The 15,084-nt window shown below is 47.8% G+C and overlaps 1 pseudogene across 1 annotated transcript in view; it reads left to right on the top strand.

The window, feature by feature from the left end:
• The first annotated feature begins 2,564 nt into the window (after nt 1-2,564).
• Nucleotides 2,565-15,084, top strand: part of LOC147663352 (uncharacterized) — a 63,717-nt pseudogene continuing 51,197 nt past the window's right edge. The window contains exon 1 of the transcript XR_015305347.1: nt 2,565-2,805. The product of XR_015305347.1 is annotated as an uncharacterized LOC147663352 (transcript). The remainder of the gene's footprint in view (nt 2,806-15,084) is intronic.

The raw sequence follows: 15,084 nt of genomic DNA, 5'->3' as shown, positions 1-15,084 counted from the left end.
AGCTCCTTATGGGCTACAGAACTACTCTTATTGAACCATCTCGGGTTTACGGACATTTCCTATGGCATTTCGTTAATTTGTCTGCCATAAGGCCATTTATATTTGAGAAAGCAGATATAATGTCCACTGGGGCGGGGCAGTATCTGAGATAACTGTGACTATCTCCAGCTTATTGTTTGTCATAAGATCTTCAAGGAATGCAGACTTATCGCTCTTTACCCATTTGATATTAATAAACTTGTTCCCATTCTACACAATTACACTCTTTGTTTTTTTTTTTATCCCTTATTTTTGCCAAAGGCAAATGTAGCGGTATGACAATAGGATTGTGGTCACTCATGCAACTTGCCCTCACTACATAGCTCTTAAAGAATAGCTCTAGATCTTTACAAATTAAAATATGATCTAGAATTGAGGAACCACATATGTTGGAATCTGGGAAGAAGCAACCGCATTTACGTCTTGGGCAAATTTCATATCTTTAGCTATAATAACGCTATTCAGTGAGTCCCCATACGGCGTGTATTTAAAATGGTTCACGGACTGCTCTCTCATATCACATGGGCAGTCATATGGTGACTACTTTGTTTACAACAGATGGTGACTATAGTAATTAATTCATAGTATGAATCGATTTTACCTCACAAAGCAAAAGATTTTTTGGACAGCCCTCGGATTTGTGTATTGATTGTGTGTGTGTACGTGTACGTGTGTGTGTGTGTGTGTGTGTACAGAAGAGCAACTATATTGTCAAATGTTTTGAGAAGGGCATGTTTTTTCTGTGGTTTTACAGAAAACATTTACGAGCCCCCTGGCTGCTGACATAGGACTCGGATGTGGCTGGTTGATCTGCATAGGTCTGGGCAGGGGTGGGATGTGTGCACTGCGGACCGGAATGTGCAGCAGGGGCAGACAGACACCGTCTCATGCACCGGATTTTCTGCCCGAGCCTAAGTCATATCTGCATGGCTTGCCCTCACGCCCCCGTCCACAGACTCACTGCCCCTCCTTCAGACATAGCAAAACCTATTATTCTCGTATGAAGCAAAATATTCTACTAAGCTAAAGGCTCTAATAACAATATGTGCCGTGTGCAGAAGCAGCAGAAAGGTAAAATGGCGTTTAAACTCCTAATAAGCTCATGCTAACTTAACACGGTGCGAAGGCAAAGCATATCAATAGAACACCCTCCCTTTGATCCGAGCACGTATAACACAAGAAAAAATAAGATAAGGGGCAAACTTTTGAAAGCAGAGTCCAAGAACGACAGTCAGCTCAAATTTGCGCATGTGAAAAAAGTAAAAACTTTCACTCAAAAAAATCTCATAAGCAAGAAAGTTTAGTCATTGGCTTTGGCAAAGTCAATAGGCCCGGGGCAGCGAAAATTGTCATATGCCAGAAAAAATAAAAATAATATATTAAAAAAATGTTCAATGTCCAATTAATCGTGAAGAAATACTTCATTCTAACATTGAATATGCAAAATACGCAGCAACAACTTCCAATAGGAACTGACTGTTCTCATCCGAAAATAGTTCAGCCATCCAATTTAATAGTGGGAAAGAACATACATGCGCTTCAATTACCGGAGACTTTAGCACCATCAGAGGGCAACTCAGTGGGTTCTCAATGAAGCTGTGTGCCAAGAAATCTTGCGCCTCTGCGAACACATTCCAACGACCCAGTATTCCATGCATCGCTGCAAAGGCCATAATCCCTCCGTCAGAACAAAGCAATTCATGAGCAACTGAGGGGCTCATGAGCTAGTTATAATCCACATCAGGAGACACCGTATTGCCGACACACAAATCCAGGGCCCAGTCGAAATCACAACTCATGCAAGAAAGACAGGCTGTACACATGTAAAATAGGAAAATCGAAACGATAATCCATAAACTGCACTTAGGTGGCGAGTGGCAGCGCTCTATAGTATTCAAGCATTCTGTTGCGAAACAGAGCCAGTCGTGACAGCTTGTCGTGAAACACAGGATTTGCATCCATTTTGATTGAAACAAAACGGCAAAAGAACGCCGGCCCCCAGCGCCAGTAAAATGGGAATGTAAATGTAAATGTGCTTCGATTTATATAGCGCGCTTTAACCCAGGGGTCTCAAGGCGCTTGCTTAGGGAACCCGTCCTGGTATTCCCCTGTGAGATACCCCGGCCAGGTATCCACAAGGTGAAAGCCAGGCATCCCGCCGCGAGGGGCCGTAGTGGAGATTAAGCAAGCTATTGCCCAGAGTCGCAGAGTGTGACCCCGTGAGTCGAGTAGGCACCGGAGCGAGAATTGTCGACCCCCGTGGAATTTTTTAGCCCGAGACCTGCCGAGGCGGGGAATCGAACCCTGGTCCACGGCCGATCTCAGCTTCCGGGTCTGCCGCCTCTAACCACTGAGCCACGCTTCTCCACCGAACAGGCTAGAAAAGATCGAATGAAAGAAAGCAGGAAAGACCCCAAATATACTTTGAAACGCTGTCACGAGGCCGCTGCTAACTACTTTGAAAAAGTGCGCAGCCCAGTTGTGGAGGATGCATTAAAGATTGTGTGAATTAATTCACCGAAATGTAATGGCAAGTCAGTATTTAACAAAGCATGCTCCTCTGCGCGGGTGTTAGCTACGTGAAGGACAAATGTTTCACGAGCAGATGTTTGAGCAACTTCTTTTTGGGACAATAGAGCTCTTTTGCGACTCATCTTATTGAACTCTGCTTTCAAGGTTGGAATCCTTTGCCAGATGGAAACATCCAGTTTCCCATGCGTGGGTGGGTACATCACATTTGTTCAGCAAACCACACGCTCACTGACGGTAAGCAATGCCTTTTATTAACCCACAGCAATCCTCATTGTTTAATAGTAAATAACTCCCATTTGCCAGTAATGTGAATGTGGAAACGATAGCGGGTACGGGGGTACCTTTTAAAACGCAGGCTAAATTAGGCTCGTCTTGATTACAGGAGCCCTGTAATTGGATATGTCTACACATTAATGAGTGATCCGGTGTTTCAGTGCATTCTTCACCATTCAGATAAACTTCCTTGCCCTCCCTAAGGCATCTATATGTAAATGGAAGCGACCAGGCTTCATGGAGATAGGAACTACCAAGAGGCTCGTATCTACCAATGGCAAAATACTTCAAACAATTTTTAAACTTGAACAGAGGAAACGGTAGAGTTATTAATCCGTGGATAACCCACGTTGCAGTAGTGACCTCTGCCACAGAAAATGGTAAGGACTCTAATCGTTCAATGTGTAACATGGAAAAAGAAGCATCCGTCATTGAAAGTGAACGTTGCTTAAACTGGGCAAATAGGGAAGAGGTATTCATGTAATGCCATGGCACTTTTACGGCCTTGAGCGTCTGCAGGGTCCAAGTAAATTGCATAAGAGAACACAATTGATTTTGAACATGGTACAATACAGACACTTCATCTTGCACAATATCAACAACAGATGACACAATATTATCCAATGTGTAAATGCGGGAAGAAAGTGTGTTAATGCTATTATCTACCACTGCTAGCACCTTTTCTAAATTAGCCTTATCTATAGCCCTAAGGCGGGTAGCCGCCTCAATCTTGGAAGTTTTCCAGAATTCGTTATAAACAGCATATATCCATCTTTTAGATCTACCTTTAGCCAGGCCTTTTATGAAATCATTCAGATCAACATCGTCAGTCAGTTTTGATAAATGCTGTTTAACTGACGCCAAGGTAGAATGTTTGAGCCAATTCTGACATAATTTGCCTACAGAATAGGTAGTTACAGAATGGTCACTTTCAAAACGGGGATCCACCCTGACCTGTGTAAAGCCTTGGGCCAAACCCAGAAAACAATGTTGGTACGAGTCAGCACTTCTGTGCCAGAGCAACCAGCCTTTGGGATCCAAACTGGATATGTTAAAAGAAGAATTTAGCAACAGAGTTTGCAACTCTCTGATCGAAAATTTTGTAGTATTACCCCAACCTGAATATTCTTCTAAATCAGGGAAAGAAGGAGCATTTAATTTTTTAGTGGTAGCCAATCCAAGGCATGTTGTCTATGAATTAAAAAACAACATGTGATTCGGGATGAGACATGCACGGTGCAAAGCCTCAGTTCCTTGCAGCTGCCAACTTTTAGAACCCCAAACAGATTTAAGGTCAACTGTTTCCTTCCACAACTGTTAGCCACCAACAGCTAGCTGGTCTAGAAAGGACTTCGAGTACAATAATTTAGTATCGGTAAGTCTAACCTTGGATATGGACTTTTCGGTCATTTTAAAATAAAATGCTTTGTAATTGGACTGATTAAAACCAGTAAAATAAGTGTACTTTTTTAAAAAAGGCACTAGAACTGCCTTGTATAGGAGCTGGACAATGTTCCCATTGTGTGTAATTCACATTTCTCCTCCTGGTATTAGTTTTATGTAGGTAGTGATTGCCAAAATGTTGTTAACAAAATAAATCACTGTAATTAGCAGATTCTAAATACAAATCTTCAGCATCAAAAGCAGCATAATATTTCAAATAAGAAAACAATGCTTCTACGGCCTGAACATCTCAATCATCAGAACGTATATTTTGTTTAACTACATCCCCCATGTTAACTCTAAGCACATTAGGGACATTTATAACCTCAGTTTGGCCATGGATTTGAAACTTAACAGCATCCCATACAATCCCATCTAGGACAGGCCAAGCAGTGATGTTAACAAAAGCCACGTCTCTCTTCAATCTGTGTGCAGTATGCGAGGAGGAATGGGGTGCCAATGTTCCATTAAGATGTCTAATGCATGTTCTCTCTTCGACATAGTGTCCATTGACTATACGGAAAAATTAAACACAAAACCAATTGACATAAAAAGGTAAATTGAAAAAAGCACTTGCCAAATATATGTCCAAGGGGGAATCAAAAAATGTTTTTTAAATAATCTTGCATAAACAGTAATCCGTGAAGGCTTTCTTGATGTGTGGGAAACAGTGTCAAATGAAAATCTGGATTCTGTGGCCACGCGAGTTAGTAATTCAGGCATTGATAAGTCAGTTGGGTAAGTGTAGTCAGTTTCATCAAGTTGAGTACCAGGCAATGTACTCAATAAAGGACTAGAAATTGCAGGCATCTCGAAGGCAACCTCAGGCTCAGGAATCTAATCCGTGGCCAATACAGAATTTCTCACAATCGAAGGACATGAGACTGCCGGTGTCATACTAAGAAGAATCGGCCACTCTGTGTATCTTGACATTCTCAATGGAGATATACCTGTTTTCCTTACGACCTGGAAATGGTGGTAAAATGACTGTTCTTGTGCCCTTCACACCAAGCACTGGAACTGGAGCTCGATAAGAGGGTCCAAATTCTTTCTTGTTTTCGATCTTCTCCCGAACCAATTCTCCAACTTGGGGTAGCCAGCCAACTACCGGGATCTGCAACGCATCATCCGAGGTGGAGGGCAAGTGTTCCTTTGCAGGACTGTCTCTCGTCTCTTGTAGAGTCTGTAAAACATTGCAATGTTCATCTACGTCAAATGAGGCAGCAACAGCCGGCTAGTCTAAACCGTCAAGGTCCGGTACAATCATCTTGATACCAAAGAGCATTTCGTATGGGGTCCACCTACCCAGAGACCTTCTAGGGAGGTTATTAAGTGCACGCTGCACGCCATTGAGGTTGGTCAGCCAGGTCCTGCCAGTGCCTATAACTCGTGCTGTCAAAGATTGCTTTAAGTCACGGTTCATTCGTTCCACAACACTATTACCCTCAGGTCTGTATGGAGACGAAAACTTCACTTGGACCCCCAACGAAGCCATGGCATCCTTATACGCCTTAGAGGCGAAAGCAGGACCCTGATCCGAATGGAAGGTACCACAGGCAAAAATCCCTACATAGACACGCAAATCTCTTATGACAGTCCGTGAATCAGCGCTGCAGTAAGGCCATACCCACACAAAGCGTGTGCATGAATCAACTGCTACTTAGATAAACTTATACGCAGTATCAGAAGAAGAAAGGACCGCAGTGATCTAAATATACACAACCAAGTGGTTTTTTAGAAATGAACAATTGTGTCTGGGGCGGACACGCAGCAGTTGAAGGCTTAATCTGCTGGCAAATGTCACATTTGAAGGACATAATCACGCGTCTGTTTGTACAGTCTCCGCCACCAGAAATGCTGTTGTAACTGAGCCACAGTAGCTGAAAGGCCCGCATGCTCAGATGCAACCCCTTCATGGGCCGCTGTGAGCAATGTGTGCCTGCGATCCGCGTTGGAAATCAATCTCTCTCCAACGTCAGGTATTTTCACATAAGGAGCCTTATCTGGACTTAAGTGGTATGAATACTTTGAAGGGAACCCCTTAGGATATTTACATCCCCTCTCAGTCGCAGCAACAGCCGCCAAGATATCATCATCAATCTTACTTTTGGAACGTGTAACTGTTGCAACCAAATATGTTGATACTGCTGATTTTGCTGCCCCATCGGCAAGCGAATTGCCAACAGCGTGGACTCCCACGCGCTGATGACCAAGAGTATGAATTACAAACACGAGTGGCAACTGCTCCTTAAGCTCAGCCACTTCTACCCAGAACATTTTATTTTTTATTGTGCTACCATTTGGAATCACGAAAATCATTCTGAATCCAAAAGAACAGGTTTTCATTGTATGACTGGACACAGTAATACGAATCACTTACAATAAGAATAGTCACACTAGGATCAGCATACTCCAATTTCAACATCAGAGCACGAAGCTCTGCCAATTGTGCGGACGCAGTCCCCTAGAGTCTGCGTGTGCACAACTTTGGACTTGAACTCATCATTCACCATAGCACCTACCACAATGGCGCAAGCTGAAACCCATGCGCAACCTACGCTGAACCATCAGTGTATATGATGCAATGGAAATCCTCCAGAGGCCGCATAGCCAAATTTGCAGGATGAACTAATTCATATTGCAAAAACTCCTGCGACTGTAAGGAGGCATCAAAAATAAAGGTGACGTCCGGAGATGTCAATGATGCTGCCCATTGTATCCACCGAGGGTGCAAAGCTTTAGAATTTGGTACACTAGCTTTCGTAACTGCCTCTAACGCAGGAAACAGGGTAACAACCAACATGCGTTTTCCCTGTGACAGAGCATGTTCTTTAAGAATCGCCATCTGCACTGCTGTCAAAACTTTCTCCACAGTGGAAAATTGCATTTCAGCCGAAGTGTATAAGTGTGACTTGTAAGCAAAGGGTACTGTGTCCCCTTCGTTAAAGTCAGGTATGTGAAACCCATTGCCACAGGGATGATTTTTATCACCAGGTTGGTGTGGTTATCACGAGTCAGTAAGAATTTAGATTCTAGCAGATCAGCCTGCAAAGATTGCAGAATGGCTGAGTGTTCTGGCATCCAGCACGATTTGGTAAAAGTAGGTTGTATCAAAGCATACAAAGGCTTGATACGCTGGGCATATTCCAATTCCAATTCCAAAAATTCTTTATTTCGGCCGCATGGGCCATAAAAGATGCAGTAAAATACAGTACATATATTACACAATAAAAAGATGCAATGCATATGTTACACAATATTTACATATAAAAAAGTCTAAAGGGTCTGCATGGGGTAAGGAAACACAGTGGCACCATTTCAGGGGGACATTTTCTTCCTTATCAACCAAGCTGCCATTAAGAATTTTGATACCGCAAAGACAATATGTCCCAGGGTATTGGTTTTCATTACCCTGTATGCTTGTAGGTATTCCCGAAAACCCAGGTTTCGGCACATCGGTGCAATCCAACGCTTCCTGGGATTCTGGTATGCGTGGCAAACAAACATTATATGCAAATCGTCTTCATCCTTGGTTTTACAACAAGGACAGAGTTTGTCACCCCCAATGTGCCATTTGTGGGTAAATACTTTAGTGGGGAGTGTGCCAAACCTCCATTGCAAGAACAGTTTCCTCGCCAAAAGAGGAAAAATAAAATCCATAAAAGGTTCAAAAAGGTAAGAATTTTTGGACTCCATAAAACGACTCGTCAAGGTGCCGGTGCTATAAGCATTGTCCATGTCAGCCAGATATTTATTTTTGTAAAGCTGGGCAAGAGATTTACGTGTGATCCTTTGACAGCCCTGAGCTGGATCATCCCAGAGATCTGGCAGGTTCAAACTGGACAATTCTGATTTAATAAAAGCCAGCCAGGGGATTTTGTTACTGCCATTCAGCCTCAGTACGTGGATAAGGTCCTGTCTATAGTGATGCAGTTCCTCAGTAGTCCATATCCGGTGCCAGAACTTCACGGGTTTCGACAAAAGATCTTCAGCAATGGAGTATAACCCCAAATCCAATCTTAGGGGGAGGAGTGGCGTGCCCTGCGGGAGAGCAAGTAGGCGTCTCAAGAAAGTATTTTCCACCGCTACCAGTGCCTTCCCTGCTTTGAAACCCCACAGTTCGCTGCCATACATGGCTGCTGCCTTCGCTTGGGATCTGTAGGTTTCAAGGGCCGGGCTTACAGGCTTGAAGGTGGACTTATTGGCCACCTTCAGGAGTGCGCCCGCTAGCTGGGATAATTTCAGCCTAGATCTCGCTATCTGGCAGTCCCAAGCCAAGTTTTCTTGTAAAGTAACCCCTAAATAAACGAAAGTAGAGACCCTCTCAAGACTAGCTTCCCCCAGTTTTGGGTTGGGTCTGGTTCTGGTAGGGGGATTGAAGATCATAAACTTAGTTTTTTCTGTGTTGACCTCCAACCCGTGTTGCCGACAGAAAAGGCCAAAACCAGTCAGAATTCTCTGGATCCCCATGGGGGATTTGGAAAGCAAGAGGGTATCATCAGCAAACATGATTGCCGGAACCCTCCTGCCTGCCAAAACCGGGGCATCGTTGTCCTCAACAGTGTCAAGATGTTGAATGACACTGTTAATGAAGAGGCAGAACAGGGTTGGCGCCAAGACACAGCCCTGTCTGACTCCTCTACGGACCGGGAATTTGCCCGAGAGCTTACCATCCCTCCCACACCTTACTTGGGCGTAGTTGTTGTCGTGGAGCCTACTGATAATACTAAGAAGGTGTGGGGGCACTCCTAGGTTCTGCAAAACCTCCCAAAGTTTCCCTCTAGGGACTAGGTCAAAGGCTGAACTCAGATCCACGAAGACCATGTACAGTCTTCCTCCCTCTATGGTGACGGTCTTCCAATATAGGAGAAGAAGGCGGAAGATCTGGTCCATGGTCGACGTGTTCTTTCTGAAGCCAGCCTGAAGGGGGGTCATGATGTCGTTGTCCTCCACCCAGTCCAGGAGGTGATTAAGGATGAGGCGCGCAAAGAGCTTTTGGGGTACGTCTATTAGGCTAATGGGCCTGTAGTTGGCGGGGAGCAGAGTAGATCCCTTCTTGTGGATCGGAACTATCTCTGCCCCCAGCCACGACCCGGGGATTGACATACCTCCTAGGATGGCATTAAAAAGAATAAGAAGGTATGGGCCCCAGATGTCCACGTGGTGCCTAAACAAATCCCCAGGTAGCCTATCCAGACCTGGCGCCTTCCCCGCTGCTAGTTGTTTCAGGGCTGCCTCCACTTCCCCCAGGGATAGTTCCATTTCACAGTCCTGTGTGCCATAAGGCGCAACTGGAGCTGTGACAGTGCAGGGATTGGTATCTTGATAAAGCTCCCCAAAGTGGGCCTCCCAAACCTCTGGGGCAATATTGGGCTCCACTGCATTTTTGAGTTCCCCTATACCATTATTAACGAGGGCCCAGAATTTGCGGGAGTCCCTAACTTTTAGGGCATCATGGAGATCTTGCCAGTGGTTCCAGTCCCACTCGGTCCTGGCAGTCGCCATCACTGCTTTATAGTGTTTCCTATGGTCACGTACCTTGGCCTTATTTGACCCCTCTTTTATTGCAGCAATAAGCTCAGACTTTGCTGCCCTACAAGAGGAGGTATACCAGGTGGGAACATGGGTCTTTTTCTTTCTTTTTGGCACCAGCGGGTGGAATACCTCAGCCAAGTCTCTTACAAGACCCTGGTGGATATCACCCAATTTCTCATTATATTCCGGGGTTCTTGGTGCGTTTAGAAGTGCATCCACCTCCGTAAACCTTGGGAGTGCCAACTCGTATAGTTTGCTAATGGCCTCATCTGAGCTCACAAGTTTTCCCCACTTGACCCGGCGCCTGCTGGTTGTGAGAACCAATTCCCCCTCATCCCCCCCGGGGTTTTCTACCACTTTTCCCACTGCACGGGGAGGCCACTGGATATTTAGACAAAGGGCGTTATGGTCGCTGTCTGACCTGTTTATTACCCTAAAGTCGAGGACTTTAGGCCAGAGTGTAATGTCTAGCATGATGTAATCTAGCCTCGACTCTTGACCCCTCCTATTAAAAGTGCACACTGAGGGAGTATCGGAAAGGGTACGTCCATTACAAGCCCTCAGTGCATGGTTCAGGGTAAGGGACATAAGTTGTATTGCGAGGGGGGACCAGGCTTTGGGATAGGGGGAGGACGAGGGTGGGACCCCCCAATAGTCATCCTCTGCCGTGAGGGCACCCTCCGACATGCCCTCAAGGGGTTCAAAGTGGCAGTTGAAGTCTCCTCCAAGCACCACCCTGAGGTCTCCCGGGAGTTGCCCCAGGAAGGAGGAGAGGTCGTTTAGGGTTGGGGATTCGTTTGGCGCGGCAACCGGTCGCGAGTAGACATTCACAATTGCCCATGATGGTTTACCAGGCCATGTGAGCCGAACACACTGGATGTCCTGCGAGGACGTATTTACCTGTTCCGCCTGGCATCCAGTGTGACTCGCAACCCAGATCGCCAGCCCTCCTGACGGTCTCCCCCTACCACCCCATTTGGCAGGGATTTCAAATACATCAAACCCGTTCCTGGTTACAGTGTCCCGCGCCCACGTTTCTTGAAAGAGGAGGATGTCGCTACTGGCCACCAAGTGGTCCCACTCCGGTGTGCCTTCCTTATTTGCAATACCCGCTACATTCCACGAAACAATTCTCAGGCCCTGATCTGTAAGTGGAGGGCCTTGACCTACAGTAGGGGATTGCGTAAGGACTATGGGTGAATGAGTTCCTGGCGCGATGGTAGATGGACCAGCCACCTCCTCACCCCCGGGTTGCAGGATGTGGCCAGACCCGGTGTTGTGAGAAGACCCCTGTGAGCACAGACTGTCACCACTGCTAGGCGATCGATCTCTGGCGTTGACCTGCGGGGCATATACAATAGCAGGGGCTACAGTCATTCCCACCCGACTTTGCGCCTTGACTTTAGCATTAACCAGGAGGCCGGGTTCAGTTACAAGGGCTCCGCTCCCTCCCACCCGCCCAGGAGCCTCATCTGCCATCTTTCCCGGGCCAGAAGAAGTCTCAGTGATATGTAGTCAGTCGACCTGGTCTAGGCAGGAGAATCTGTTGTGATGCATGAAGTTTACCTGGGCATGTGGAAAGTGGTGCCTTGGTCTATAGCGTGAGCCATCCACAGCAAAGCCCACTCTAGTCCACCCCTTCTCCCCCCTTGCCTCTGTGCTACTTGCATTTGGGTAGAAGTATGAAAGGGGGACTAATTCTATGTTGGACTTATCAGGCCTTGCAAGCCAATTAGAGATGTAGTTTGCTACGTGGGGGCTTTTAAAACTTATGATAATGCAATCCCCTGCCCTATTCTTCGGGGTGTGACCAATCCAAGGGATCCTCCTAGCCATCAGGACCTCACCTTTCAGGTTAGGGGGCAGCGGCCTGTTGATGGTAAGCCAGCTTATCACCTTGTTACGTAGCGAGTCTTGGGGCTCCCTCATGTCACCAGTTAACTCAGGTACTCCCACCATGATTACCGTATATGGGACTGCTTCTGGGGGCAGGTTGACAACCCTGCGCCTATCACAATGGGGAGCGGGACCATCGTTAGAGCCATTTGTAGGGATCGCTGCTCCCCCAGTCTGTGGCGCTGGAATTTGCTTTGATCTCCTTGGGGCCGGAACAGGGGGCCTGGGAGCCGGAGGCAACAAAGGGGGCGCCTGAGAAACAGGCGCACCGTCCGTACCTGGCGGCACCACATTTGCGCCCTGTGACGGTGCAGCGGGCCGCAGGCTATTCCCCAGGGAAGCCCGGGGGACTGGAGGGGCATTAATCACATTTATGGCTGTCCCGGGGCTTTTTCTTAGATGGCTACTTTCCAAAGCCTTCAGTCAGGACTCTATGGCGTCCAATTTAGCTGCAATGGGGGTTAACAAGTTCCTCATAATGTCAGTGAGCGAGTTAACTAATGAGTCAGTGCTAGTTGAAGTTGCCCCACCAAAAATGAAAGGGCCCGTGTACAGGGGTAGGGAAGCAGGAGCTGGAGAGCCCATGTGATTCGACCTTGATCCTGATAGGTTGAGGTCAGGAGAAGCAGAAATGTCTATGCTGTCAGTCTGATTTGGCTCTACTATGTCGACTTTGGCCCTCTTCGCCTTCTTTGCTTTCCTGGACCTTTTCCTTTTAGGGGGCTGTTCCACTATGCTGCCTACATCATCTGTGGGCAAGTCGACCTGGCTTGGATCTTGCAGGGCTGGTCCCCCACTTTCGGGAATGGCAGTATGGTCAGAGATCCCAGATAACCAGGAGGAGTTCCTGTCCCTCAGCGTCAGGGGAGTTCTTAACTGCTGAAGGACCGACTCAATCGTCTGGTCAATGCTGTCCATTAGTGACATGTGGGTGGCATCCAGTGCGATCGGTGTACTGGCGTCTGTAGAAAAGGTGTCCCCCTGGTCCAGAAACACACTTTCCGGACCCATCTCGAGGTGCGCCTCTGGGATTGATGAGCATTTACTAGCTAGGTTACTTGTCTTTGGGAAAAACTTTTCCATAGTGCTTGTACCTTGCTGGGCGGACTTACTTCGTGAAGTTCTGGTCGCCATGATGGAATATGTAGGGGGAGCTACAGGGACCGGGGCGACAGAGGGGTGGCCCGGTCCGGTCTCTCCCGGCCTCTAACGGCCTAGAACGGCCCGCTCTTTGCCCGGTCTTCGCCCCGGTGGCCGCCCCGCGCGCGTCCCGCGATGCGCGTGAGCAGCTTCACCTAAATCTACCAAGGGGGCGCGGCACTGGAAGGGGGCGCGGCGCGGCGGGAAGAGGAACCAGCTGGCGATTGCCGATGGAATGCTGGTCCTCGCAGTCCCGCTCGCCTGTGCCTCTCACCTCCTCTGCGGCCGGACTCTCAAGCGATGACTCCCCAGGCAGACAGACGTTGGCTCCCAGCCAGGACAATGGCGAGCAGGTCACAGGGCAAAGTTCTCCACGCAAGCGGCACCCGCGGAGCGGGGGCCGCGAGGACTTAAGTGCAGGCAGAAGCGAGGGGGCGCGGCACTGGGAGGGGGCGCGGCGCGGCGGGAAGAGGAACCAGCTGGCGATTGCCGATGGAATGCTGGTCCTCGCAGTCCCGCTCGCCTGCGCCTCTCACCTCCTCTGCGGCCGGACTCTCAAGCGATGACTCCCCAGGCAGACAGACGTTGGCTCCCAGCCAGGACAATGGCGAGCAGGTCACAGGGCAAAGTTCTCCACGCAAGCGGCACCCGCGGAGCGGGGGCCGCGAGGACTTAAGTGCAGGCAGAAGCGAGGGGGCGCGGCACTGGGAGGGGGCGCGGCGCGGCGGGAAGAGGAACCAGCTGGCGATTGCCGATGGAATGCTGGTCCTCGCAGTCCCGCTCGCCTGCGCCTCTCACCTCCTCTGCGGCCGGACTCTCAAGCGATGACTCCCCAGGCAGACAGACGTTGGCTCCCAGCCAGGACAATGGCGAGCAGGTCACAGGGCAAAGTTCTCCACGCAAGCCGCAAGGGCATATTCAGGAATGTATGTTCGCCCGAAATTAAAAAATCCCAGCAAAGACTGTAATTTTTTCAGAGTTGTCGGAGCGTGCAGTTGTGCGCATTCCTCCAAGAAGTGAGGAGCCAATCCTAGTCCTTCATTGTTGAGCTCGTAGCCCAAGAACAACACTGTGTACTCTGCAATGTGAGACTTTGCAAAGTTGAATTTGTAGCCGAAGTCTGCAAAGCTACAAATTATGCGGTCAGCGCGACACAGATGCGCCCAAAGTTTCTCTGTGAGATAAGTCATCCACATACAAACACGCATCTGGGTCTACTCTCTCCAAGAGAGAGACTATGCGGGCAGCAAATACGCCTGGACTATTCCTATAGCCCATTGGTAAATGTTTGAACTGTTTTTGTTCACCGCTGCATGTAAAACTGGTCCATTGGGATCATCCAAATAGTGGGCATAAAAACCGTTGGATATGTCAAGCGTGGTTTTAAACCGCTTACGCACAATATTATCCGCTAAGGCAGAGCCGTGTGTATTCTGTACTGCACAGGTACGGCAATGCTAGTTTAAATGCCGGTAATCCAATACCAAACAATATGATCCGTCCGGATTCGTCACAGTAAAAAGAGTTATTCATCGGTGACACATATGTTTCAATCACTCCCTGATATTCCAATTGTTCAAGGATTTCCGCAACGGAAGCCTTCGCTTCGTGTCCAATGAGATATTAAGGATAAGGCTGTGGCATAGACTGTAAAGGAATCTCGTGGTGTGGGGAAAATGTATCTCAACCAGAGTGTGTACGGTACAGAGCCGGAGCAAGGGCTTTAGCCCCCTCTTCTGCAAAATTCACTGCATGCTCCTTCGAGACAGTGTGCACGAAACTAGGGAGGGAAATGGTAGAGAAATAGACTGGTGCAGACAAGCAGATAGTCAGACTCCTTTGCCACCCGTCAGAATCATCACTTTCAATAACCTGGAAATCTGCCGGAAACTCCTGCATGCTCCAACCTCATCCCCCTCACCTATTCTTAGCAGAAGCAGCAGATTCTGAGCTGTGCCCTGCTGTTGCAGAGGAGCACGGCAGAGTCTGTAGAAGCACAGGGATCTCTAGTCTCTCAGGGAGGGCACCTAAACCTTCCGGGTGCCTTCACACTCAGGATAAATGAATACATTTTGTTCTGTGCTTTAGTCACCCCTCTGTGAGCAATGTCTGGTAGATGGAGCTCTGTGTTAATCAACACATTCAGAGAGGTGTTTGTGTACAAACAAACAGTCACAATACCGTACATTTTTAACTTATCGTTAAATACCTGCTCATCGAGTACCT

The sequence above is a fragment of the Lissotriton vulgaris genome, unplaced genomic scaffold (genome assembly GCF_964263255.1).
Source record: "Lissotriton vulgaris unplaced genomic scaffold, aLisVul1.2 SCAFFOLD_300, whole genome shotgun sequence".
NCBI lineage: Eukaryota > Metazoa > Chordata > Amphibia > Caudata > Salamandridae > Lissotriton > Lissotriton vulgaris.
Note: the sequence above shows the minus strand (reverse complement) of the source record. Positions and strands in the feature narration are given on the sequence as shown.